This window comes from Vigna unguiculata, chromosome 10, assembly GCF_037176805.1.
Source record: "Vigna unguiculata cultivar grain cowpea cultivar isolate G323 ecotype 2 chromosome 10, ASM3717680v1, whole genome shotgun sequence".
Taxonomy (NCBI): Eukaryota; Viridiplantae; Streptophyta; class Magnoliopsida; order Fabales; family Fabaceae; genus Vigna; species Vigna unguiculata.
In genome coordinates this window covers 31,138,086-31,165,801 of record NC_140801.1, presented here as the reverse complement: position 1 = coordinate 31,165,801, position 27,716 = coordinate 31,138,086, and the positions used below count along the sequence as shown (strand labels likewise).

Below are 27,716 nucleotides of genomic sequence, written 5' to 3'. Positions count from 1 at the left end.
AAGAACAAGTGTTGGAACAAAAAAAATGGAATCTAAAAACACATATTCACCATTAAAGCAAGGAGTACTACAATTTGAATCAACAAGATTCATGTGGCCTCAATGTGATGATGGATTATCTTGTTTCCTTTTAGAGTTATGAATATGGTGAAGTTGTTTAAGAAAGCTTTTTGAAAATTCCCACTGGACATTAAGATAGCATGCTATCTAGATGTGAAGGTTCATTTCTCAAGCTCATGAAAGGAAGAAGAGAGTTGGATTCAAGCTTAAACACACACGGCAATAACAACACTTAAAGAGCAAAATGAAAGAAGAAACAATAAAAATGGAAAGCATAGAAGATGAAGAATGGAAGAAGCACACCACTCATAAGGGGGGATCTAAGCCAACCAAACCCTAGAGATGAGTGATGGTGCCGCCACTTGCAAGCAAGATAAGGCAAAAGTGAGTTCACTTCTAGGAAGGAGAGCTCACGAAAATTAGTGGTTGAATGCACAAAGTTTATAACTAAATCATCAACCCTTTTACAAGACAAGGAGCACCCTTTAAATAGGAGTTCATAAGGGTCCTTTAGCAAATACAACAAATGAAAAAGGATTAACTAGCAAACCCTAAACCTAATGTGAGAGTGAGTCTTGGCCAAGTGAAGGTAGATGATTGGTGGAGGCATTCCTATGAGGATTCTAGGCCAAAAGAGGAAGGAGACCAAGTGACCTTCTAAGGCATAAACACACAAAGGCAAAAAGAGACAAGGTACATGTCTATTTTTGCTTTTGCTTTATGCTTTTTTTGCATTCCTCTCTCTTCCACTTCATCCAAGTGCTCCAATCACCAAGTGACACCTAACCATGCTCTACTTTCTCTTAATTACCTACAAAACAAGACAAACAAGGATTAGCATGTTGGTTTAAGTTAATCTAATCTTGGTCAAAGATCAACTTTGGATCAAAGTCAACAAGTCAACCAAAATAAGTCAACTAGAAACCAACTTAGGGAATTCAAACTAAATTAATGCAAAACAAAGATAAAGGTGATGGAATAGAAGACTCCCCTCTAGACATGCTTCTAGTGATCCTTCTTGAGGGAGCTTCTAAGGAGGTGGTCACGCCTTCATCACAATGACAATCGGTAGAAAAGGAAGGAAACATGAATAAAAAGCAAAAAAAAAAGGATGAACAATATGAAAATGAAAAGAAAAACACAAGATATGGAAGGAAACCTTACTCAAACCAACACAAATGATGAACAATGGCTTGAGTGGATCTAGATACCATTATGGTGGAACTCTGTGGATGAAGATGGATAAGAAAGCTCCATGGAAGAGTGTGGAAGGTGAAGGATGAAGGTTGTTCTCACAATTGGAGAGAAATGTGAGTAATGAACTCTATCTTAGAGAAGATGGAGGTAGGTGGCTAGAGGATATGATTTAATCCTCTAGCTCAAGTGACTCTCAAAAGGCAATAGGAGTGGAGTACTCTCAAAACACTAGGCATCTATTGCTTAAAATTCAAGAGTGATTACAATAGCCAAAAATTTAGGCTTTTATATGAAAGTAAATACACATAAGCACTTTTAGTCCTTGGATGAGAAAGGCATTCAATCTTGGTCGTGGAAGATGGCTTGGAGAAGGAGCAATGCTCAAGGCCATTGGATAATGCTTTGGAAAAGGAGGAAGCATTCCCAGCCCTTGGATTCATGAGGTGTAGGAAGGAATGTTGACTTCCACTTAGTCCACCTTGGACCTTTGGTAACTCATGGCCAAATCTCCTATTGGGCTTAGTCAAGCCCAACTTTAGCAATTCAATTACACATTGTTTGACTTATTATTCTAGAAACAAGGCCTAAACAATGGGCCAATCTTATTGTTATTCTATTGCTCTTCGATACACCTCTTCAAATCTTCACATCTTCTTTGGCCCATGTGAAGAGTGTGAGAAGTCTATATGGATTTGAGCCATCTTGGATGAAGCCTAATTGGATCTTTTTGAGCATGCCCCTTGTTATTGGGCCTCTTGATGGGCTTGGGCTTGAAGGTGTACCTTGTCTTAATACTGGCTTGTTGGGGTCTCATCATGTGTTCGTGGTGGCTCAAAAGAGATAAAAAATCCAATCCAGTGAGTGTTTGGGAGTGAAGAGTTGCAGTCCAATGGTGGTGAGCTTCTGCAAAAGAAATATGTAGAGGTGACCCATAATCAATGTGCTCCGTGAGGGTTTGGTGGTGAAGAATTAGAAATTAGGGAGTGGTTCCCTCCTCTCTTAGAAATTAGAAATTAGGGTATGTGCGTCAGGTGAGTGTTCTGATGGGACATGAGTGTTGTATCTGGTGTGTGTGTGTGTGTGTCTGAAAAAAGGTGAGTGTGTGCGTTAATGAACAATGAATGTTATGTGATGGGATGCCGAAATGGATAATTCAACCCGATCTGGTTTAACCCATCAGGGTTGATCACTTAATAAGTTAACTCAATTTGTTTTATTTATTTGCAAGATAAAAAAATTTGAACTCAACCTGGCCCACAATGGATTAGTGGGTTATACGGGTTGACTCACGAGTTTACTTAAATAAAAAAAATATTTTTTTTAATTTTTTTTTCAGTCAAAATTAAATTATTATTCTAATTAAAATTAAAATAAATTTTAATATGATCGAAATACAAATCAAAATCACAAAAATACAAATTATATATGTGTTGGTTAAAAAAACCTAACATTACCCAAATATAAAGTCAAACTTAACAAAAAACACTTGTGTGATCCTTTATTTGTGGGTTGGTGAGCCAACCCGGCTCACCCCAGGTTCAACCCGTATTGAAATTTGTAAAAGAATATTAACTCAATCTGGCCCGAATCCGTGGTGAGACGGGTTAGCTCGCATATTGTAACCCATTTTGACAGTTCTATCATGGGTTGAGTAAAGATTTGATGAGGTGTGTGATTGTTTTTTTGAATAATAATATTTTAATTTTTTAGTCAATTTTAATTTATTATTTCAATCATTTTTAATTATTTATTTTAACATTGAGTGGTGTGTGGTCTGAGGTGAGTGGGGAGTGAGTGGTGCGTGTGTGTGTGCGTGAGTTTGAGTGGCTGCGTCAGGTGAGAGCCTTGTGAGTGTGTGGGCCCATAAGTTCTTCTGAGAGAGTGGTATGTGTGGTCCGTGTGAGTTAGTTCTGGTGAAGTGAGGTGTGCCACGTCGCATTATAGGATAGGAGAGGATTTGGGGTGGTGCAGCTTAGAAAACGTGAGGGGTGTGAATAGAAAAGTGAGTAATGGGCCTGGTTTTAGAAAAGATAGAGGGTGGTAAGAATTGAAAAAAATAGGTTCTATGATTTTCAATTTTTATTTGCTTAAACAATTAATTAATTTTCAAATTTTCTTTTTATTTTTTTTTACAAACTTTATTTCATCCATATTTATTTATGTTCCCTCCTTGATAGAGAAAATCTGCAATAAATCGAGCTATACAATAGGCCAAGGAATCGGGCGAAAATTCAAGTCAGAAAACACATCTCCACAGAGCCGAAGTCATTGTAGAAATCTAGAAACATGTCTCCACAGAACCGAGGTTATTATAGAAATCTAGAAACACGTCTCCACAAAGCCGATGTCATTACAGAAATCTAGAAGGATGTCTCCACAGACCCGAGGTCATTGCAGGAATCCAGAAGGATGTCTCCACAAAGTCGAGGTCATTGCAGGAATCCAGAAGGATGTCTCCAAGAGTCTAGGTCATTCCAGAAATAAAGAAAGATGTCTCCATAGAGTCGAGGTCATTGCAAGAATCCAGAAAGATGTCTCCATATAGTCGAGGTCATTGCAAAATTCCATAACGATTCCTTCCTAGGACCGACGCCAATTAGGGTAGCTGGTTGATGGTTCAAGATTTACGAGGATCTCATCCTAGGACCGATCTCTTTGTAAGAAGCTAGGATTGAGGAGATGGTGCGCGTGAAGATAGAATCTTAGATTATATAAAGTGATTATTTTGGTTAAGGAAATATTTAAAAGAAGGTACATTAGTTGTTATTTAGGGGAATATTGTAGATTATCTCTAAGGCTATTATTATGCATTAACTAATTATGTATATCTACAATATTTGTAACTGATTTACCTTCTATAAATAAGAATGTTACTCCCATGGTCAAGGGAAAAAAAATTTTTGACCTAAGTGAGTCCTTAACTAAGATTAAAATATTTCTTTCTTTTTGTTTCGGTTAAAGGTTATTTTACACCTTTTTCTGGACCGGAACATTGGTGCCACCCGTGGGGCTCGGTAAAACGAGATCCCAACGACACTTACCATAAGAAACTTACCACCATGAGGAATAGAAAAAACAAGTCCAACGACCAAGAGGAGAATGAGAACAACAACACTCTAAATAATGCAGCAGATCCTACCTCCGTAACACTCACAAGAAACCTTTTACATATGCAAGTCATGAGAAGATGATCGATCTATGCTCAAGCTCCACTTACAAATCAACAATTAATCCTTACGATCGAAGCTTACGCTCTTTCTCAATACAGGTAAAAAAAATAATACCCAAAGTTCCATATATGTTTCTATTTTTTGACATAAAAAAAAAAGAAACTTAATAATAAAATTGTTAAAAAATTACAAACCAAAAAATTTAAACAATTTCCTAACCACATAATCATAAATTATTCTACTCTTCCTATATTATCTAAAGTTCAAAAGCATAAGTTTAATAATTTTACAAATTGGATTAAATGATTTATTTAGGTCAGAATGATTAATTTAAAGGAAATATTAAATTTAGTAATTTATATATGTTGTTATGTTGTTTTAACTTAAATATATTGTCGAATAATATGATCCTAATTATGCATACAGGAATAATAAATTGATTTGCTAAAAGAAAATAAAATATATTTATATAACAGAATTATTGTTCTCGGGTGTTCCTTTTATTTTTAACCATCTTATTATCGAAAGAGCAAAATAGTGAAATTAATGAATAATAAAAGTTTCATGAATTAATTACTCATCAACCTTTCATAAAACTAAATGTTTTTTACATTAAAGTTTGCCTTTGAAATATTAAATGAAATATGCGTGGGGTTATTTATATTAAAATATATGTTTAGCATCAATATTTTGTTTAATATTATTAAACAAATAATTTTTAGTGTGAAGTATTTTATATTTGGAGGAGTTTTAAGTAAGATATTCTTAACAGAATAATTTAGGGAAAACTAATCTACCACAAAGTTGTTTCAAAATCTCAATATAATTATTTTATATGGTGTTGGAATCATAAAATAAGATTGTTTAAATGTATAGACTAAGATTTCGATACATATGGTAAAATGTGAATGTTTTAGTAAATATTGTTAATTGTTATCTTTAGAATAAATTTATTGTTACTAGATATAAATATTTTCTGGTATAAATATTTTTTAGTGCTACTCTTTATTCTAATAATAAACATAATTATTTTATAATAGTATGTTATTTTAATCAGCTTAAAAATTTTGATGATATGTTATTGGAATGATTTCTACAAGTGAATATTATTAAAATTAAGATATTTATAAAATATTTTGCATAACAATTATTTATCTTGAACTATAAATAAACTTATTGTCATATATATATATATATATATATATATATATATATATATATATATATATTTATATATATTATGTGAATTTCAAACAAAGATTTTGCAGACATATTAAAAGTTCATTCATCATGTTTAAATCAACTAAGACTAGCTTTAGCTAGGCAAAAGGCAAGATTCATCTTCCTGGTGCCGACCTCAGGATAAGATTGATCTATGTCATGCCTATTACTATAAAGTTGATCTCTTCAGTTCACAAAAAGGGTATAATAACCAAAACCATAACTGATCCACGATGCTCGATGTCAGGCCACGATGTCCGATGCCAAGCCAAGTTGCTTGATGTTTAAAGAACCTTCGTGTTCTATGCCAAGCCAAGTTGCTTGATATTTAAAAGAGCTTTCATCGTCTATTTCAAGCCGAGTTGCTTGATATTTAAAAGAGCTTTCATGATCTATTCCAAGTCGAGTTGCTTGATGTTTAAAAGAGCCTTTGTGTTCTATTCCAAGCCGAGTTGCTTGATGAGAGCCTTCGTGTTCTATTCCAAGCCGAGTTGCTTGATGAGAGCCTTTGTGTTCTATTCCAAGTCGAGTTGCTTCATGAGAGCCTTCGTGTTCTATTCCAAGCTGAGTTGCTTGATGAGAGCCTTCGTGTTCTATTCCAAGCTGAGTTGCTTGATGAGAGCTTTCGTGTTCTATTCCAAGCCGAGTTGCTTGATGCTTAAAAGAGTCTTCGTTTTCTATTCCAGGTCGAGTTGTTTGATGTTAAAATATCCTTCATATTCTATTCCAAGCCGAGTTGCTTGTTGTTTAAAAGAGCCTTCGTGTTATGTTCCAAGCCGAGCTGCTTGATGAGAGCTTTCGTGTTCTATTCCAAGCCAAGTTGTTTGATGTTTAAGATAGCCTTTGTGTTCTATTCCATGCCGAGTTTCTTGATGTTTAAAAGAGTCTTCGTGTTCTATTCCAAGCTGAGTTGCTTGATGTTTAAAAGAGCCTTTGTGTTCTATTCCAAGCCGAGTTGCTTGACGAGAGCCTTCGTGTTCTATTCTAAGCCGAGTTGCTTTATGAGAACCTTCGTGTTCTATTCCAAGCCGAGTAGCTTGATGAGAGCCTTCGTGTTCTATTCCAAGCCGAGTTGCTTGATGAGAGCCTTCGTATGCTATTCCAAGCCGAGTTGCTTGATGAGAGCCTTCGTGTTCTATTCTAAGCTGAGTTGCTTAATGATTAAAAAAGCCTTCATGTTCTATTCCTAGTCGAATTGTTTGATGTTTAAAAGAGCCTTCGTGTTCTATTCCAAGCCGAGTTGCTTGATGTTGATGAGCTTGAATGCTCTATACCAAGCCGAGTTGCTTGATGATGAGCCTAATGCTCTATACCGAACCTAGTGCTCGATGACAGGATTATGATCATAGGGAAGGTAATAAACTGCAGGAACTAAGAGCTCGTTTCTCAGTCGACACTCTTCTTATAATTGATGATAAACGCATTATAGGAAGTGAGAGCTTGTTCCTCAACCGACACTCTTATTATAATTGATGATAAACGCATCGTAGGAACTGAAAGCTCGTTTCTCAACCGACACTCTTATTATAATTGATGATAAATGTATTGCAGGAACTAAGAGCTCATTTATCAACCGAAACTCTTGTTATGATTGATGATAAGTGCATTGTAAGAACTGAGATCTCCTCTTTTTGTCGACCTGCTCAGTACGATTGAGTTAAAAAATCTGATACTTAGAGCTCGTCTTGCAGCTTAATTAATTTTAGAAGTTGTAATACTAAGAGCTCACCAAACAATAGATCACCAAACAGACACTACAAGAAATATTGGGATTATCGACGGATATGTTTCGACGGATACTGATCCGTCGGTAATGTCCATAGTAAACTGGTCTGCTATTTACCGACGGATGGGCTGCTACTTCCGACGGCTGAAATCCTTTGGTAAGTAATTAACTAATATCAGAAACCAGTTTCACTTTCTTCCTCCCCCAATTTTATTTTACCCTTAAAACGCGAACGCGAGCGCCAACCAGTCACCTTACATCGATCCAACATCGCTGACCACGCTGCCGTAGTTTGACGTTGTTGGTGCATTGTCATTGCCGCTGCCATCGACTGTGCCCTCCACCGTCATCGTTTTCGTGGGTTGAGGGAACACAGTGCTCTGCGTAGGTTTTCCCGGTGCGTTCTCCGACCATCTCACGGTGGTTGTGGTAAGTCTTACCAGCAATGGTCATTTTGGTTCTGTTATTGTTTGTCCCTCCACTAACTTTCCCATTGTGATTGTGTGATTGGTAGGGGCAGTGGTTGGATTCTCGTGTTGTCGCTGTTTTGGTGTGGGGCGTTTTCCAAATACCATGCTCATTGATAGGTGAGTATTTTTTACCTTCAAACAGGTTCAATTTTGACAATTACCACTCTTGCTTATTTATAATGTTATAATTTAGATTGAAGTGGCAAAGGTAGTCAAGACACAATCCAATTTGGAGCGGCAATTGGAGTTGATAGAGACTCATCAACAAGAGGTACTTTTAAAACCAATTTATTTCTGAATTGATTGCTAGGTTTGAGCCCAAATTGATTGCTTCGTTTTGTTTTGGATTCCATTAAGTTGTTAAGTTGATTGATTTTGGGTTCATGTCTCATACAACCATTTGCATTTCCGAATTGATTGCTAGGTTGGAGCCTAAATTGATTGCTTTGTTTTGTTTTGGGTTCCATTAAGTTATTAAGTTGATTGATGCATTTTATGATTTTGTTCATGTCTCATACAAGCATTGTGATTCATCTTTGACTCTAGCTCTTTTGTCAATTAATCTGATTCATGACATTTAAAATAGAGTATTGTGTTCTTCACCACCAATCCGTGACCAAAAGCAACAAAAATCTCCACCTTGTCTCCACTTTTTGTTCACTTCATTCTTTCTTATGTTGATTGCTTCCACCTGAGCCATGGATGTTGTTTCTATCTTGCCAATCAAGTCTTTAGATTCCTTGATTTTCCCATTCAGTGCTGCAACCAAATTAAAATTATAAATCTAGGACTTAAAGTACAACTAGACTAGTCAATTAGGTAAATGCAAATTAGAACTAGATTTTGGATGCAACCCTTATTATTTGTCACCTGTTTTAAGTTCAGCAAGAGTGTAGGTAGATGTCCCCTAGGTTCTCCCACAACTGCCATAACATTTGGAGCTCAATTGCAAAAAGTCAATCTTTGTTAACTCTCTGGTCAACTCTGATTGAAAAAGTCAAGTCTGCATAATTTGATGAGTCTTTGGCTTATTTGCATGCATTGGTTTCTTCCAATCAGTATTTCAGTGCTAAATTTACATGTTTTGGCTGCATTAGAATCATATAACTTAAGTTAAGGTTAGTCATGTTAAATAATCAACGTAAACAAACTTGACTATGCAACCCACTAGGCTATATTTCACTTAAGCAACCTAAAATAGCAGCTCTTGCTAGAATCAACATAGGATTGTTGATTGGTTATGATTTGTGCCAATGTAGGTATTTTGCTATCAGATTTGCTATCCCATTCAGTTGTGGTCTGCAATAAAGGTGAGTGTCTTGTTTAGCTATCTAATTTTGGATTTTTATCTCTATTTATGCGTTGAATCTGTTTTGTGCATGGATTCACTTGATAGTAAATGTATCAATGTAGTAAATTAGAGAGTGGTGACATGAAGGACACTCACTTTTAGGATTTTTTTTCTTTTGAATGAATTGAACTTGCCCATTTGGGACGTTCCTGCCACCAATATGGAGATAGCCAAGACAGCAAAGACATACTAATTAAACCACACTTGACAGCATATATATTGACTATTAATGTGACAACGCAACCACACTTTATGGGTCAAATTTGGTACCCATGACTTCAAACTGTTAAAACTTGAAACCAACATGAAGCTAAACACTAAACAAACATATTTAAATGATCAAAATACTGCATGAATAAAGAAAAATAGAAAACCTTCATATTGAAACTCAAAGAATGAACAAGTTGTGGGAACTTAAACTAAACTAAATACTTTTTGGGGTTGTGATGATTTAAGCTTCTAATTCTAAAACTATGAATTGGAACATGTTAAAGATGATTGAAAATGGGTAAAAGTATTAAAACTTAAAAAGTACAAATGGGTTATGAAATGGGTTTGGAGGAAAACTCAAAACCATGAATCTTGATCAATGATTTTCATCTCTTCACACCAACCAGTCTTAATAGCTGCCATATAGGATTAATGCAAATGACAAAGTCCTGAATGGTAGCTGACACTCAAATCTACAACCTAACAACACACTTGGTAGCCTAAAATGGCTAACAAAGAGTGCCTAAAATGCATATGAACAATAAAAATGAGTTTCAAGTGTTGTAAATACCTTGAACTCGTTTCGATATGTTGAAATGTGTAGAATAAATAGTGAGGACCCTCCACAAATGATAGGTTCACGAAATCACTATCCAAACCCCACTTTCAAGTAAGAAAAGTAAGCCAATCATGCACATGCTTGTGTGATCAAGGGTCAAAACGTGTAGCAGTGTGCAAATGCACAATTCTACCATCTAGACATGGTTAATATGATGCTAATGAGTTACTAAACTAGTGAATTTTCCTAAAGAACTAGTGGAGAATAAAAATCCCCATTCTAGGTAGTCTAGAAAACCTAAAATGAGCGTATCACACTCAAAACTTGTAAAATGCTTAGAATGAGATAATTGATGGCTCAAACATGTTACAAATCACTAAACCAAGATGCTAGAATGCTTAAACCTTGACTTATAACTTTGATTTGAAAAGTCAACCTTTGGGTCAACTTTCCATCAAAAGTGACTAGTAGAGGTGGAAATCTAACCCATGCTGAATTTTTAAGTTCAGTAACCTCTAATCACTTTTAATTTGTTGAATTTGGGTTGCTAAGGTGCACCAAAGTCACACAATACAAGTTAGTGTGTTAGTTCCCTATGTACAAGAAAAATAGGCTAAACTAAGCTAACTAGTTAGTCCCAAACTAATAAAGATCATATTAAGGGTTAGTTTTTAGTAAATGGAAAGCAAAATGTAATCTAAAATGAGTCAATAACAGTAATGAAACATTACAAAACAGCAAACACATATCACACTCTCATCTCAACTTTTAAAGGCTTAAAATGAGGATTTTTCTTCAAATTGAGTGTGTGGGGTTTCAAATTGGGTATGAAAATGGTTTTTTTATCCTTTGGCCATGCATAATATGATGCATGTGAACTTTAGAAACAAACAAATGAAAAAAATATAAAGAGAATTACAAAATGACTAGTTCAAGTGTAAAATGGCTAACAAAGAGTGCCTAAAATGCATATGAACACAAAAACTGAGTTTCAAGTGCTGTAAATACCTTGAACTCGTTTCAATATGTTGAAATGTGTAGAATAAATAGTGAGGATCGTCTAAAAATGATAGGTTCATGAAATCACTATCCAAACCCCACTTTCAAGTAAGAAAAGTAAGCCAATCATGCACATGCTTGTGTGATCAAGGGTCAAAACGTGTAGCAGTGGACAAATGCACAATTCTACCATCTAGACATGGTTAATATGATGCTAATGAGTTACTAAACTAGTGAATTTTCCTAAAGAACTAGTGGAGAATAAAAATCCCAATTCTAGGTAGTCTAGAAAACCTAAAATGAGCAGCATATCACACTCAAAACTTGTAAAATGCTTAGAATAAGATAATTGATAGCTCAAGCATGTTACAAATCACTAAACCAAGATGCTAGAATGCTTAAACCTTGAGTTAGAACTTTGATTTGAAAAGTCAACCTTTGGGTCAACTTTCCATCAAAAGTGACTTGTAGAGGTGGAAATCTGAACCCATGCTGAATTTTTAAGTTCAGTAACCTCTAATCACTTTTAATTTGTTGAATTTGGGTTGCTAAGGTGCACCAAAGTCACACAATACAAGTTAGTGTATTAGTTCCCTATGTACAAGAAAAATAGGCTAAACTAGGCTAACTAGTTAGTCCCAAACTAATAAAGATCATATTAAGGGTTAGTTTTTAGTAAATGGAAAGCAAAATGTAATCTAAAATGAGTCAATAACATTAATGAAACATTACAAAACAGCAAACACATATCACACTCTCATCTCAACTTTTAAAGGCTTAAAATGAGGATTTTTCTTCAAATTGAGTGTGTGGGGTTTCAAATTGGGTATTAAAATGGTTTTTTTATCCTTTGGCCATGCATAATATGATGCATGTGAACTTTAGAAACAAACAAATGAAAAAAATATAAAGAGAATTACAAAATGACTAGTTCAAGTGTAAAATGGCTAACAAAGAGTGCCTAAAATGCATATGAACACAAAATATGAGTTTCAAGTGCTGTAAATACCTTAAACTCATTTCAATATGTTGAAATGTGTATAATAAATAGTGAGGACCCTCCAACAATGATAGGTTCACGAAATCACTATCCAAACCCCACTTTCAAGTAAGAAAAGTAAGCCAATCATGCACATGCTTATGTGATCAAGGGTCAAAACGTATAGCAGTGTGCAAATGCATAATTCTACCATCTAGACATGGTTAATATGATGCTAATGAGTTACTAAAATAGTTAATTTTCCTAAAGAACTAGTGGAGAATAAAAATCCCAATTCTAGGTAGTCTAGAAAACCTAAAATGAGCATATCACACTCAAAACTTGTAAAATGCTTAGAATGATATAATTGATGGCTCAAACATGTTACAAATCACTAAACCAAGATGCTAGAATGCTTAAACCTTGAGTTAGAACTTTGATTTGAAAAGTCAACCTTTGGGTCAACTTTCCATCAAAAGTGACTTGCAGAGGGGGAAATCTGAACCCATGCTGAATTTTTAAGTTCAGTAACCTCTAATCACTTTTAATTTGTTGAATTTGGGTTGCTAAGGTGCACCAAAGTCAGACAATACAAGTTAGTGATTTAGTTCCCTATGTACAAGAAAAATAGGCTAAACTAGGCTAACTAGTTAGTCCCAAACTAATAAAGATCATATTAAGGGTTAGTTTTTAGTAAATGGAAAGCAAAATGTAATCTAAAATAAGTCAATAGCAGTAATGAAACATTACAAAACAGCAAACACATATCACACTCTCATCTCAACTTTTAAAGGCTTAAAATGAGGATTTTTCTTCAAATTGAGTGTGTGGGGTTTCAAATTGGGTATTGAAATGGTTTTTTTATCCTTTGGCCATGCATAATATGATGCATGTGAACTTTAGAAACAAACAAATGAACAAAATATAAAGAGAATTACAAAATGACTAGTTCAAGTGTAAAATGGTTAACAAATAGTGCCTAAAATGCATATGAACACAAAAAATGAGTTTCAAGTGCTGTAAATACCTTGAACTCGTTTCAATATGTTGAAATGTGTAGAATAAATAGTGAGGACCCTCCAACAATGATAGGTTCACGAAATCACTATCCAAACCCCACTTTCAAGTAAGAAAAGTAAGCCAATCATGCACATGCTTGTGTGATCAAGGGTCAAAACGTGTAGCAGTATGCAAATGCATAATTCTACCATCTAGACATGGTTAATATGATGCTAATGAGTTACTAAAATAGTGAATTTTCCTAAAGAACTAATGGAGAATAAAAATCTCAATTCTAGGTAGTCTAGAAAACCCAAAATGAGCATATCACACTCAAAACTTGTAAAATGCTTAGAATGAGATAATTGATGGCTCAAACATGTTACAAATCACTAAACCAAGATGCTAGGATTCTTAAACCTTGAGTTATAACTTTGATTTGAAAAGTCAATCTTTGGGTCAACTCTCCATCAAAAGTGACTTGTAGAGGTGGAAATCTGAACCCATGCTGAATTTTTATGTTCAATAACCTCTAATCACTTTTAATTTGTTGAATTTGGGTTGCTAAGGTGCACCAAAGTCACAAAATACAAGTTAGTGTTTTAGTTCCCTATGTTTATGCTTTGAATCTGATATTGGGTCCATCTAGGATCCATGTTTCTATCAGTGGGTAATTACTATTGGGATTCCTATAACTAGGTAATTCCAATTACTAATTTTGGTCTGCATAGTCATGGGACTTGCATTCCAATTAGAATAGTGATGTTTAGTTTCTATTTGGATATCTTACATAATAAATGGGATATATCCCCACATTGCTCCACTTAATTCAAATTCTCCCTTTAACAATCTAATTTATGGCCTTTATTGTTTTATAGAACATGGGCGAACCTCCTTTCAATCGTGCTTGGATGTATGATCGTTGTTATAGTGGTAGAAGGGGGTTGAAGGAGTCTTTTGTCTTAGGCGTTGAAGAGTTTGTCCGAGTAGCAAGACAATCTAGATATTTTGAACTTGAAAGTGGGATTAGATGCCCTTGCATTAAGTGTGACTGTACAAGGATTTTTGCAGATGAGGTTGTCAAAGTTCACCTTTATAAAAAAGGGTTCATACCAAATTATTGGATTTGGACATTACATGGTGAAGATATGCCAGCTATTGATTTACATGAAGGTGATAATTATGTATTTAGAGATGGTGTACGTATTGTAGAAATGGAGCAATTGTGTGACATGGAAGAGATGGTCAATAACGCTTTGTGTCAATTTCAATCAACCCAACAACCCAACGACACTAACTTAGAAGAGTGTCCTAATGAATCCACACAAAGGTTTTATAATTTGTTGGCGGAGGCAAATCAACCTTTATTTGAAGGGGCTAGAGACTCAAAATTTTCAGTATGTGTTAGACTTCTATCTTATAAGTCTAATTGGAATATTCCCAACCAATGCTTAGAGGCTTTCACCAAACTTTTGTTAGATCTCACACCACCAAATATGAGCTTGTCGAAGAGTTATTATGACGTTAAGAGGTTAGTGTCAAAGTTGGGATTGGAGGCTAAGAAGATTGATTGTTGTGTGTGTAGTTGTATGCTCTTTTATGACAATGATAGTGGAAAAAAAGATGCAGCATTACTTGAATGTAAATTTTGTCACAAACCAAGATATCACCCACTTCACCAGGGATCAAGGCGTAACAAACCAATTGTAGTTAAGTCAATGTTTTATTTGCCTATAATTCTAAGATTACAAAGAATGTTTGCTTCTATGCAAACCGCGCCACATATGACTTGGCATCATGATAACCAAAGTCAAGGAATGCTACGTCACCCATCTGATGGTGAAGCCTGGAAGCACTTTGATCATAAACATCCTACCTTTGCGTCTGATGCGCGCAATGTGCGACTAGGTCTATGTTCAGATGGATTTAACCCTTACATTTAGGCTTCATCTTCACCATATTCCTTTTGGCCCGTGATTGTTACTCCATACAATCTTCCTCCTGAAATGTGCATGTCAAAGCCTTATATGTTTTTGAGTTGTCTTATACCAGGGCCATCCAATCCAAAGGCCTCTATTGATGTTTACTTGGAGCCTTTAATTGATGATTTGAAGAAGTTATGGGTTGGTATCTTGACCTATGATGTTTCAAGGAAACAAAATTTTATGATGAGGGCATGTTTGATGTGGACTATTAATGACTTCCCTGCTTATGGGATGTTATCTGGTTGGGGCACACATGGTAGATTGGCTTGTCCGCATTGCATGGAGCACAATAAGTCATTCACGTTAAATTATGGTCGCAAAATTTGTTGGTTTGACTCACATCGTAGGTCCTTACCTAATGACCATCCCTTTAGGAGAAATATTAAAGCCTTTCGAAAAGGGCAAGTTGAAATAGATGGGCCACCTCCTAGGTTGACACCATTACAAGTTTGGAGAAGAGTGAAACATTTTCCAAAAGTCACTGAAAACGGTGTAACACGGATAGATGGATATGGATAGTGGCATAATTGGACAAAAAGAAGCATTTTTTGGGATCTTCCATATTGGAAAGATAATTTGTTAAGACATAATCTTGATGTAATGCACATAGAAAAAAATTTCTTTGAGAACATATTCAATACTGTTATGAATGTGACAGGAAAGACAATGAGAAAGCAAGAAGGGATTTAGGATTGTATTGCAAGCGAAAAGACTTGGAGTTGAAGGTTCAATATAATGGGAAAATATTAAAGCCTAAAGCGAATTACACTTTAACTCCAGATGAAGCTAAATCAGTTTGTTGGTGGATAAAGGAACTTAAAATGCCAGATGGTTATAGTTCCAACTTGGCTAGATGTGCTGATGTTGAAAAGGGAAGAATCCATGGAATGAAAAGTCATGATTGCCATGTATTCATGGAGTCATTACTTCCTATTGCATTTAGTGCTTTGCCCATTCATGTTTTAAATCCTCTTACTGAAATTAGCCACTTTTTCAAAGATTTGTGCTCTGTAACATTAAAAGAGGAATCCCTAAGAAGAATGGAGGAAAATATTCTAATTATTCTCTGCAAATTAGAGAGAATATTCCCTCCTGGATTATTTGATTCCATGGAACATCTCCCTATTCATCTCCCCCATGAAGCATTATTGGGTGGACCAGTGCAATACAGATGGATGTATCCATTTGAAAGGTACTAAAGGGCCTCCCTATTCATATTTATAATTAATTTTGTCACCAATTTTTTTGATCATGATGTATTCTTTTATTTGTATAGATTCATGGGTGATTCAAAACGATCAATAAAAAATAAAGCAAGAGTTGAAGGTTTTATTTGTGCATCTTATTTACACCGTGAGACAACATACTTTTGTTCTCATTACTTCAACAACTTCATGTTGTCACCACGCAATTGGAGGAATGAAGTTGAATGTCAAAGAGATGTGTCAACGTTGTCTATTTTTCAGCAACAAGGTCGACATGCAGGGAGAGAATCGATTCATTGGCTAACTGATGTCGAGTTCAAATCTGCTCATGTTCATGTGTTAATCAATTGCACTGAAGTCAAACCATATCTAGAGTAAGTTATATCCTCCTTTGTTAACAAATTTGTGGTCAATTATATGTAAGCCTATAATTAATTTACCATTGCAATCTATTTTCACCAGCTCATTCCTTACGGGCTTGCAAATACCTGAGAGCAGTGCTTCTGCTCGTATTCATTCAGAGTTTCCTGAATGGTTCCAATATGAAGTATGTATTGTACCATTAATTATGTAACAAATGGATTTTAATGTATCATAATTTTATTTCTATCTTTCTATACCTGTAGGTTTATAACGAGCCATTAAGTGTTAGAAACCAAGACCTAAGGTTTATCAAATTGGCCAATGAAATGTGTCAAAGAATGGCACACTTACTTCGTGAATGGGTACAAGTTCCATACTAACACATGGAGCAAAGGGAAAAAGACTATAAATAGTGGTGTTCATGTGAAGGGCCTTACCGAAGGAGGTGAAGATGATTTTTATGGGATCATTCATAGAATATATGAACTAGAGTACAATACTTCTAATAAACCGAAGAAAGTTGTACTTTTTTTTTGTGAATGGTTTGATCCCTCAAGAAAAGGTACAAGAGTGGATCCTAAATATAACATTGTGGACATTCACATGACTTCAAGGTACCAACCATTTGATCCATTTATTTTAGCATACAATGTTAGACAAGTATATTATGTACAATATCCACCATCTTGAAAAGACAATCGTCGTTGGTGTGTTGCAATTAAAACAAAGCCGAGAGGTCGCATTGAATCAAATGAGGTGGAATACGATGTCCCTTACCAAGTTGATGAAATGTCCCATGTGAACGAAGTAATTGAAGAAGAACGTCTATCGGGATTTCATCACATAGAAGGTCATGATGAAGAGTTGGAACATGAGGAGGAGGAAGAAGAAGAAGAAGAAGAAGAAGAAGAAGAAGAAGAAGAAGAAGAAGAAGAAGAAGAAGAAGAAGAAGAAGAAGAAGAAGAAGAAGAAGAAGAAGAAGAAGAAGAGGAAGATCTAGATGATGAAGAAGATGAAACTGAAGAAGAAGAAGTGGAGGAAGAGGAAGACGACGATGAGGGTGAAAGTGATGATATTGACTAACTTTGTCTTTTTTGTTTTAGTACTTGACTTTTTAATGTTTGTTTTTTTTCATTTCATTAGAAATTTTGGTTGTTGTATTTCAAGTTGTGTAATATGTCTAATGAATAGTTATTAAGTTGGTATTTTGTTTGTTATTATACACCATCTTAATTTGTTTGACACTTAGATCCTATACGCCATACACCATGTCATCGGGAGATCCACCTCGACCACCCTCAGTTGACAAGGGGAAAGGTATTGCAAAAACAAGAAAGAGACGTAATAATTATGTGCTTCGGATTCCAGTCAGACCCATCACCCCTACCCCGGGCTTACATATGCCATCTTTATCTTCCCCACCTCCACCCACAGGGTTACATAACCCAACATCTATCCCGGCGATTCATATGTCGTCCTCCTCTTCTCAACCTCCACCCATTGGGTTGCATACCCCTGTTGTTGCTCCCAGGCCCCCTTCTGTACCACCCTCCCATATACCATCCTCATCTTCCTCAGCTCCACACACTGGGTTACATACCCCTTCTACAGACATTGGAGCATCCCCATCACCTCATACTGTACCATCCCCAGCCTCCATTGGTGGCCCATCTTCTGGCGTTGGTCAACAGTCTACACCATCCCCAGTTGCAGGTGATATAGTTGCCCCACAGCCTATGGTTGATGCTGATTTAGATGCATAACCTTACCCTCCTCTGCAGGACCGCCCGATGATTGAACCTATCGGTCGAGGGTAATATTTAAATACAATTATTCTCATTGTTTATATTATGTAATTCTTTCATTTTCTGACAATTTTCCATGAATTGTAGGTTTGTTCCATCTAGAGTTGCTTCACAGGCTATCACAAAGACAATCAAGCAACAATTCTTAATCCTTGGCCATCATGGGGATCAATACCTGAAAAAGACAAGGAAATTTTCTGGCAACGTTTCAAGGTAACGTGTTCTAACTTATTATATAGGTAAATTAAGTTGTTAACTATTATTCCATGTTTAATATACTTATAATGTTTTATATGATTAAATTGTGTTATAGAGGAGAGTTCAGTGGGCACCAGAGCATGAAATTTCCATTAAGAGAAATTTCAACAGCAGAGCTTCCCATCGTCTATCTGAGCTGTTTAGAGATGCTAGAACGGCTAGAGAAAGGCCAGAATGGATTCCTAATGATGTGTGGACAAGGCTGCTAGAACATTGGAATTCTCCAAGTTATCGGAGCAAATGTATTGCAGTAAAAAAGAATAGGGCTTCTGAAACAGGTGGGACCCTACACACAGGTGGATCCATTACCACTTACGAGTATGCCCTTCGTATGGTAAACACATTAACTGTTTGTATTTTTCACATTTGAACTACATTTTTAAAGTTTGAAATCAAATCAAATCTAACTCTATAACATTTTGTTGTAGGCACGTGAGTTGGGACGCCATGTGTTTCTTGATGAAGTCTTTCAACAGACACATATCCGGAAGGGCACTGGCGAGTATGTGGATGAGAGGTCTAGGAAGACAAATGTAAGTCTCTTTTACTGTTCAATATTATTTACTCTTAAATGTATCCCACCATAGAATAATAATTGTTCATTGTTTACTTACAAGAAGAATTTCAGACTAGGCTTTCTCAAGTTAGATCTGAGGTTTCCTCATGTCCTGATGGAACACAAGAGCAGTCCTCTGTTGATCCTACACAGGACGAGAATATCAGGACTAGGTGTTGTATTGAGACAGTATGAGGGAAAAAGAAAGGAAGACTTGATGGGGCTGGTCAACTTGTTTCAAAATATACAGGTCCAAATGAAAGCTTGAACCAAGTACCAGCTTCTTCCTCTTCTAATACTGAGGACCTCACTAATATTAGGCAGCAACTGTCACGCAGCCTAGAGGAAAATGAGCAATTGAGGTCTGAGTTTCGATCCTTTCAGTCACTAGTCCTGCAATATCTTCCTCTTGATGCTCAGGCTCGTCTTCAGCAGCCACAGCCACAACCAAGGCCACACTCTACTCAACCAAACTCTGAAATCCCTCCACCCCATTCTCAGCAACAAAATAATGAAGAGGACGATAACCTAAATGAAGAGTCTTCTCCTGATTATGAAGATTATTAGCTTTTCATGTTCTTAAGAAAAACTTTGTTCAAAATTTACTTAATAAACTTATGTACTATTAGTCCTTCTTGGTACTGGTCGTGCTTATGTAATATTTGACAAATTTTCCTGTGATACATATTATTTTCTCTGTTTTATGAACAATTTAGTGTGTCATTTGATATATATTGTCATGGAGTTTGATAATGATACAATATTTGATGTAGTGGAATGCTGGACTGCTGGATTTGTCTGTATTGGAATTTTTATATGCAGGTATTGTGGAATGTCTAAAAAACAAACCAACACAGACCAAATTTTTTATCTTACCGACAGAATTACCGACGGACATATCCGTCGGAAATAACCGACGGAAAGGACGATGGATATGTCCGTCGGTAATTACCGGCGGATTTCAATTATCCATCGGTAAATGATTACCGACGAGCAGCTTACCGACAGATATTTTGCCATCGAAAGTCCGTCGGTAAAACATCATTACTGACAGATTATGGCTATTACCGACAGATTTTGACCGTCGGTAATTAACATTTTTCTGGTAGTGAGATCAATTATTTAGCAAAAGTTTGTGTAATATTGAGAGCTTACTAAACTGGTGACCTATTCAAGGTTAAGTAAAAGTTAATGAAGTATGGGAAACTGAAAATGATGGTTACTAAAATAGAAACTTTCTCGCTCCTATTGTATAGTGATAGAAGCTTAAAAGTTGGAGAGCTATGTTCCCTCCTAGATAGAGAAATCTTCAATAAACTGAGGTATTCAATAGGCCAAGGAATCAGGCGAAAATTCAAGTCAGAAAACATGTCTCCACAGAGCCGAAGTCATTGCAGAAATCCAGAAACATATCTCCAAAGACCCGAGGTCATTACAGAAATCCAAAAACACGTCTCCACAAAGCCGAGGTCATTACAGAAATCTAGAAGGATGTCTCCTCAAAGCTGAGGTCATTGCAAGAATCCAGAAGGATGTCTCCACATAGCCGAGGTCATTACAGGAATCCAGAAGGATGTCTCCACAGAGTTGAGGTCATTGCAGGAATCCAGAAAGATATCTCCATAGAGCCGAGGTCATTGCAGGAATCCAAAAAGATGTCTCCATATAGTCGAGGTCATTGCAAAAATCCAGAAAGATGCCTTCCTAGGACCGATGCCACTGAGGGTAGCTGGTTGATGGTTCAAGATTTCCGAGGATGTCATCCTAGGACCGATCTCTGTGTAAGAAGCTAGGATTGAGAAGATGGTGCATGTGAAGATATAATATTAGATTATATAAAGTGATTATTTTGGTTAAGGAAATATTTAAAATAAGGTACATTAGTTGTTATTTAGGGGAGTATTTTAGATTATCTCTAAGGCTATTATTATGCATTAACTGATTATGTATATCTACAATATTTGTAACCGATTTACCTTCTAAAAATAAGAATGTTACTCCCATGGTCAAGGGAAAAATTTATTTTGACCTAAGTGAGTCATTAATTAAGGTCAAAATATTTCTTTCTTTTTATTTCGGTTAAAGGTTATTTTACACCTTTTTCTGGATCGAAACAATTTATTTATTATTATTTTTTCTATTTTTTAATTTTTGAAAATACATTTTATTTGTTTGAACGAAATCGGGTGTTGACACAAACAAACACTCCAAATCATATCAACTATCACATTTTTCTTGGTAACAACATGCACAACAAAATTCAATAGTATTTCACACAACAAAACATGTCAAAAAAAATTTAACCCTTTTCTTTGTCCCTTGACCATCCACACATTAGAAATTGAACCATTGACCACCAACCCATGACAAGGCTTTAACCAAATATGCTACACTCTACTTCTACAACATCATTTATTTATAAATTTTCAATAATACTACTCACACTCACACCCAATAACCACTCTTGAATTGTAATTATTTTTCCTAGGTCTTACATTCTCCCCAACCTGAAAATTTTTTGTCCTCGAAAATTGTACTTACGAGGAAACATATATGGGTATGACTTTCTCATGTTGTCTTCCAATTCCCAAGTTTCTTCTTGTATTCCTTTGTCTCCATTTTTGAATATTGCTAGTTGGAACTCCATGTAACTTGACAATCTCCCTGATATACAACTCTTTCAATTTATCCATTAATAACTTCTGATTGATTGGCAAGAAGTAAGTGCACTTCGTCAACCTGTCCACAATTACCCAGATAGAATCATGACCTTTAGTTTGTAATGAGTTCATATTTATGGCCTCATTTAATGTTTAATTATGTGTATTTAATTGAGTTTTAATGTTTAAAGCATTGATTTAATCAAGATTTGTGATAATTGGGCTTATTGAGTTGGTGAGATAAAAATGGCTTAAAAAGTGATTTTAGTTGCATAAAATATTCTTGAATATTCTAAACATTTGTTGATATAGCTGAAAGTAAATTTGGTTCATTAAAAGTGTGAAATTATGTTGTTTAATGTTACACAATAAGGCAAAAATCAATAAATTCTAAAAAGAAATAGATCATGAGCTAAATGCACCACTTATTTGTACTTATACACTCCACTTTTTTTAGACGGTCCACCCAAAAATCTACTCCTTGTCATATATTTATAATAATATTGCAAAAATAATAGCTTTGCAGTTGTTGTAATGTGAGCAAGCCTCCCTCCTTTTTAGGATGGTGCATCCTATTGCAGCGAGATCTCCTCCACATGTTGATCTCACCTCCACATTTTATGGGATATTATTTTCAACACTAGGCTTCAGTTATAGAGCATCGATTTTTAAATCCCTTTATCACAAAACCATTTTCTGATCTTTCCTTTTCTTATTTTTCTTCTTTTCTCTCTTCTCTTATATCTTGGGTTACTTACTCTTTAAAGAGTTTATCTTGCTAGTTTTTTTTATCCTCGGGATATATCTGAGATGTTCCTGTTGTACCCTAGGAGGTTTGCGCATATATTGCGGATAAATCCTTAAGGGCAGTGTTTTTACACGCCTCAGGAATTTCTTTTATTTATGTTTTTATCTATTTTATGCATATTTACTAACAATGTTGAGGATTTATCTATTTATTTATTTTTTTGATACTTTGATTCTGGATTATTTTCAGAAGAGAGATGGATTATTTTTTTGACGAGATAAAATTATGAAACACGTGATTGGCTAAATGGGAAGAAGAGATGCGCACGAAAATGATGGTGTAGAAAACGATGGTGACCATTGGCGGCGACGACATTGGCTAGGTTAGGTGGTTGCAACTTTCGAAGGTGCTATCGCAATTCGCAATCGTGCAACAGTGGAAACCCTTTCGTTGACAAGAAGAAGGCACTAGAGGGGATGGAGCCGCTGTCAATGTCTGCAATGGCTCCGGCGTCGCTGGCATCGATGGTCGCGCAAACGACGACGGTGGTTTATGAAGGCATATTCCCACGAGAGAAAAGGGAAGCGATGATGCGAAACCCACGGTCTGGCGGTGGCTGAACGAGGTTGCAGCGTCGTAAACGAGCAGCACCGCAGCCCCGACGCATTTGAGTGTTTTAACCTTGTCGGCTACTATCCAATGGTTGCAGGTGTCACCAGGAACGACGGTGGCTTGACGGGGTTGTGCAGCGAAAAGGTGCACCCATGGTGGTCGTTGGAGTAGGAGGAAGAAGTTGTCCCGTTTCACGATTCGAGGAAGAAGAAGAGAAGAACACATTCACCTTTTCCAATGTTGGTTTAGGCCGGCATGAGTCACGCGACAGCATCCCAGTCTGCAGCGGCGTCGACGAGCTTCCGATGGCGCCTCCAGCCTTCGATCACGGGCGACACCGCGACAGCGAGGATGTGGTTGTTTTCTTTGTTGGCAGAGAGGTTGCCCTTACAGTTGAGACTGAGTTCGACGGTCAAGCGGCTCTAGCGCGCAAGCGAATTGCTGTTGGTGAACTTCTCCATGTGGAAAACGCAAATGAGCCCATCTTCGTACAATTCATTGTCTTTAAGGGAGTGGTGCTTCCCATCATAGCATTCCTGACGAAGCTGAAGCTCCTTACCACGCACGTGGAGAAGGTTGTGATGGCAGCAACGGCGTTCAACAACACAGACGCATGGATCTTTTAGCGTTGGTTGTGGTTTTGGCAGGCAACGTCAACGAGTCGTGGTACTCGCGTTGTAGGTGTTGCCACTACAATATACATCCTTGCGTGAGTGTTAATAAAAGATGTGAGTGGAGCATATGCTTCCACGTGACATATGGCCAATGTTAATGAGAGCTTGGTTTAGAAAAAGATGTTAGCAAAAGACTGTGAGGGTGCAGGTAATGCTAGTAAATTTCTGAAAAAAAAATCATTTGACTAAAATTAATTTGCTTATGGGTGAAGCCAATATATTTAGAAGTTAGAATCGAATCATAAGGATGGGAGATAATATATTATTATCCAAATGCAATACATGAGAAATTTTTTAGGAAGTTTAGAAATTATAAATGAGTGAATATTCCTTATGATACTAATTAAAGAAAATAGAGGAGAATTATTTTCTCAACCTCAGTATGCCCAGATAATTGGGAGCTTACTACATGTGATGGTCTTTTTTAGATCAGATGTTGTTTATGTAGTCAGTAGACTGAGAAGATACACTTAATATTCTAATTAGGAATATTGAGACTTATGAGATGCTTACGAGATTTAATGAAATATGTCATTGAATATAGTGGATTTTCCCATTGTACTAGAAGGGTATAGTGATGTTAACTGAATCTTTGATTTAGGTGAGACAAATCTATCATTGGTAATAGTTTCACACTTGGGTTGGTGTGAGTTCATGGAGATCAGCTAGATAAACAATTATTTTTAGATCAACAAGAAATATGAGTATGTTGTTCTTGAAAGGGCTAATAGTGAAGCTGAGTAGTTGACGAACTTCTTAGCTAACATTCCACTAGGAATCAAAATACATTGTGATTGTCAATTGGCAGTAGCTACTGAATAGTGAAACAATTTCCATTGAGTATCTAAACTTAGAATGGAATCTAGCAGATCCTTTGATAAAATCCTAGGATGAAATATGATTATAGAAACATCGAGGGGAATGAGACTTAAGCCATTTGAAATAAACAAGTGATGGTAACCCAACCTTTGTTATTGGAGATCCCATGAATAAGGTTCATATGGGTAAGAACAAGTCACTTGTTAGTTCTGATAGCACTAAATTAATTGATTGATTTTAATCAATTATGTCCATTCCTATGGTGTGTGTGAAAGTTCTAGAGATTGCATTATTGAGAGGTTAAGCTTTGTAATTAAAATTCTCTAAGGTGTAAGAATTTTAACTTAAACAAAGTTATAATGATTTTCATATCCCTTATGGGTGGTGTATGATTTGCAGCATACACTTGATGAAATCACTTATATGAGTGTCGAGTGGGGCCGCTTGTATGAGATATTGGCATGATCTCTAGAGCACTCATGAATACCGGGCGCGCGCACGGCCTAGTAGCGCAAAACAGCGATAACAACAAGAATTGTGGGGGTGTATTGTGATTGATAAACCACTAACACACAATAAGTGTCTTTGGTTCATCTAGCTTGCTATACCAACTACATTGTGTGTTAAGTTTCTCAATCTAGGATTGGTTCATATAGCTTGCTACACCAGCTCTGATGCATTACATCTAATATGAAACCCATGATTTTCTTTCTTTCTTTCTTTCTCTTATCTTTTGCAATATGTGGGGGATTGTTATATATTTATAATAATATTGCAAAAATAATAGCTTTGCAGTTGTTGTAACGTGAGCAAGCCTCCTTCCTTTTTAGGATGGTGCATCCTGTTGCAGCGAGATCTCCTCCACATGTTAATCTCACCTCCACATTTTATGGGATATTATTTTCAACACTAGACTTCAGTTACAAAGCATGAATTTTTAAATCCCTTCATCACACAACCATTTTCTGATCTCTCCTTTTCTTATTTTTCTTCTTTTTCTCTCTTCTCTTATATCTTGGGTTACTTACTCTTTAAAGATTTTATCTTGCTAGTTTCTGTTATCGTCGGGATATATCCGAGATGTTCCTGTTGTACCCTGGGGGGTTTGCGCATATACTGCGGATAAATCCTTAAGGGCGGTGTTTTTACACGCCTAAGGAATTCCTTGATGAAGGATTATCTTGTTTTCTTTTAGAGTTATGAATATGGTGAAGTTATTTAAGAAAGCTTTTTGAAAATTCCCACTTAACATTAAGATAGCAAGCTATCTAGATGTGAAGGTTCATTTCTCAAGCTCATGAAAGGAAGAAGAGAGTTGGATTCAAGCTTAAACTCACACGGCATTAACAATGGAAAGCATAGAAGATGAAGCATGGAAGAAGCACGCCACTCATAGGGGGGGATCTAAGCCAACCAAGCCCTAGAGATGAGTGATGGTGCCGCCACTTGCAAGCAAGATAAGGCAAAGGTGAGTTCACTTCTAGGAAGGAGAGCTCACGAAAATTTAATGGTTGAAACACAATAGTTTAGAAACCAAATGATCAACCCTTTTACAAGACAAGGAGCACCCTTTAAATAGGAGTTCATAGGGGTCCTTTAGCAAATACAAAAACATGAAAAAGGATTAACTAGCAAACCCTAAACCTAATGTGAGAGTGAGTCTTGGCCAAGTGAAGAGAGATGATTGGTGGAGGCATTCCCATTAGGATTCTAGGCCAAAAGAGGAAGGAGACCAAGTGAACTTCTAAGGCATAAACCACAAAGGCAAAAGGAGACAAGGTACATGTCTACTTTTGCTTTTGCTTTATGCTTTTTGCTTTCCTCTCTCTTCCACTTCATCCAAGTGCTCCAATCACCAAGTGCCACCTAGCCATGCTCTACTTTCTCTTAATTACCTACAAAACAAGACAAACAAGGATTAGCATGTTGGTTTAAGTTAATCTAATCTTGGTCAAAGGTCAACTTTGGATCAAAGTCAACAAGTCAACCAAAATAAATCAACTAGAAACCAACTTAGGGAATTCAAACTAAAGTAATGCAAAACAAAGATAAAGGTGATGGAATAGAAGACTCCCCTCTAAACATGCTTCTAGTGATCCTTCTTGAGGGAGCTTCTAAGGAGGTGGTCACGCCTTCATCATTCCTTTTATTTATGTTTTTATCTATTTTATGCATATTTACTAAAACTCCTACACCCGTATTTATCTATTTGCACCCTCTCCTACAACTTCAACTCAACATAACTAGATCATGCCCTGTGGCACTATCCTACACTCACTAATTTGTGCAACTACATCTTGCCATGTAGCCATGATCCATCATTTAAATTTATGACCAATAACGTACAACCACACCATCATCTTCAACCTTCTCCCAAATCAGAAACCGTAGGCACAAGTCCACCATTGAAGCCTCCATCATGCAACCATTTACGCTGGCAGCCACCACCTGCTTCTCAATGGAATCCCCTAGAGACGCGAACACAAACAAAAATGCAACTTGTCGACGACCCAATTAGAGCTCTACCGTGAGAAAATTTTGAAAAAGCCCAAACCACAAAACTCACATAGCATGTGCACGTCATCATCTCCATCGTTCACGATAACAAACTCCTATGAACCCAACTCGTGAACCACCCACTCGCACAACCTCGCTAAACCTTGAAATCGCTACAAAGCAACCCCATGAATCGTAAAACCCTTGTTCACATAACAATGATCTAGATCACACTATATTTGAAACTCGAGAACCATGAAACCTCCACTACATTCATCATCACGTAAACATGTGTGGATATAAGATTGATGCATATGATGTGTGGTAGTGCACTTTGAGTCATGTTGAGACATATGAATATGTGTATTGTATTTATAGCCTTCTGTAGTGGGTGATTGGTGCTAGGAAATCTGTTCTGAGGTGTAAACCAGTAGTTTGACACTACTGGTATAACTCCTAGCGACGTGACTGGACCGCCAAGAGATAGGCAGGATTGGGAGGCCCTAGAGGGTGTGGCGCTAGGTGGTCTACAACAAAAATCCATTAGGCAGCGCTTCTGCTCCATCAAGCGATAGTTCAGGAGTTGGTTGAGAG

At 36.5% G+C, this 27,716-nt stretch overlaps 2 pseudogenes; both read left to right on the top strand.

The window, feature by feature from the left end:
* The first annotated feature begins 13,716 nt into the window (after positions 1-13,716).
* Positions 13,717-17,577, top strand: LOC146882377 (uncharacterized; annotated as a pseudogene).
* A 707-nt stretch (positions 17,578-18,284) lies between these two features.
* LOC114165358 (uncharacterized) lies at positions 18,285-19,680 on the top strand (annotated as a pseudogene).
* The last annotated feature ends 8,036 nt before the right edge of the window (positions 19,681-27,716 follow it).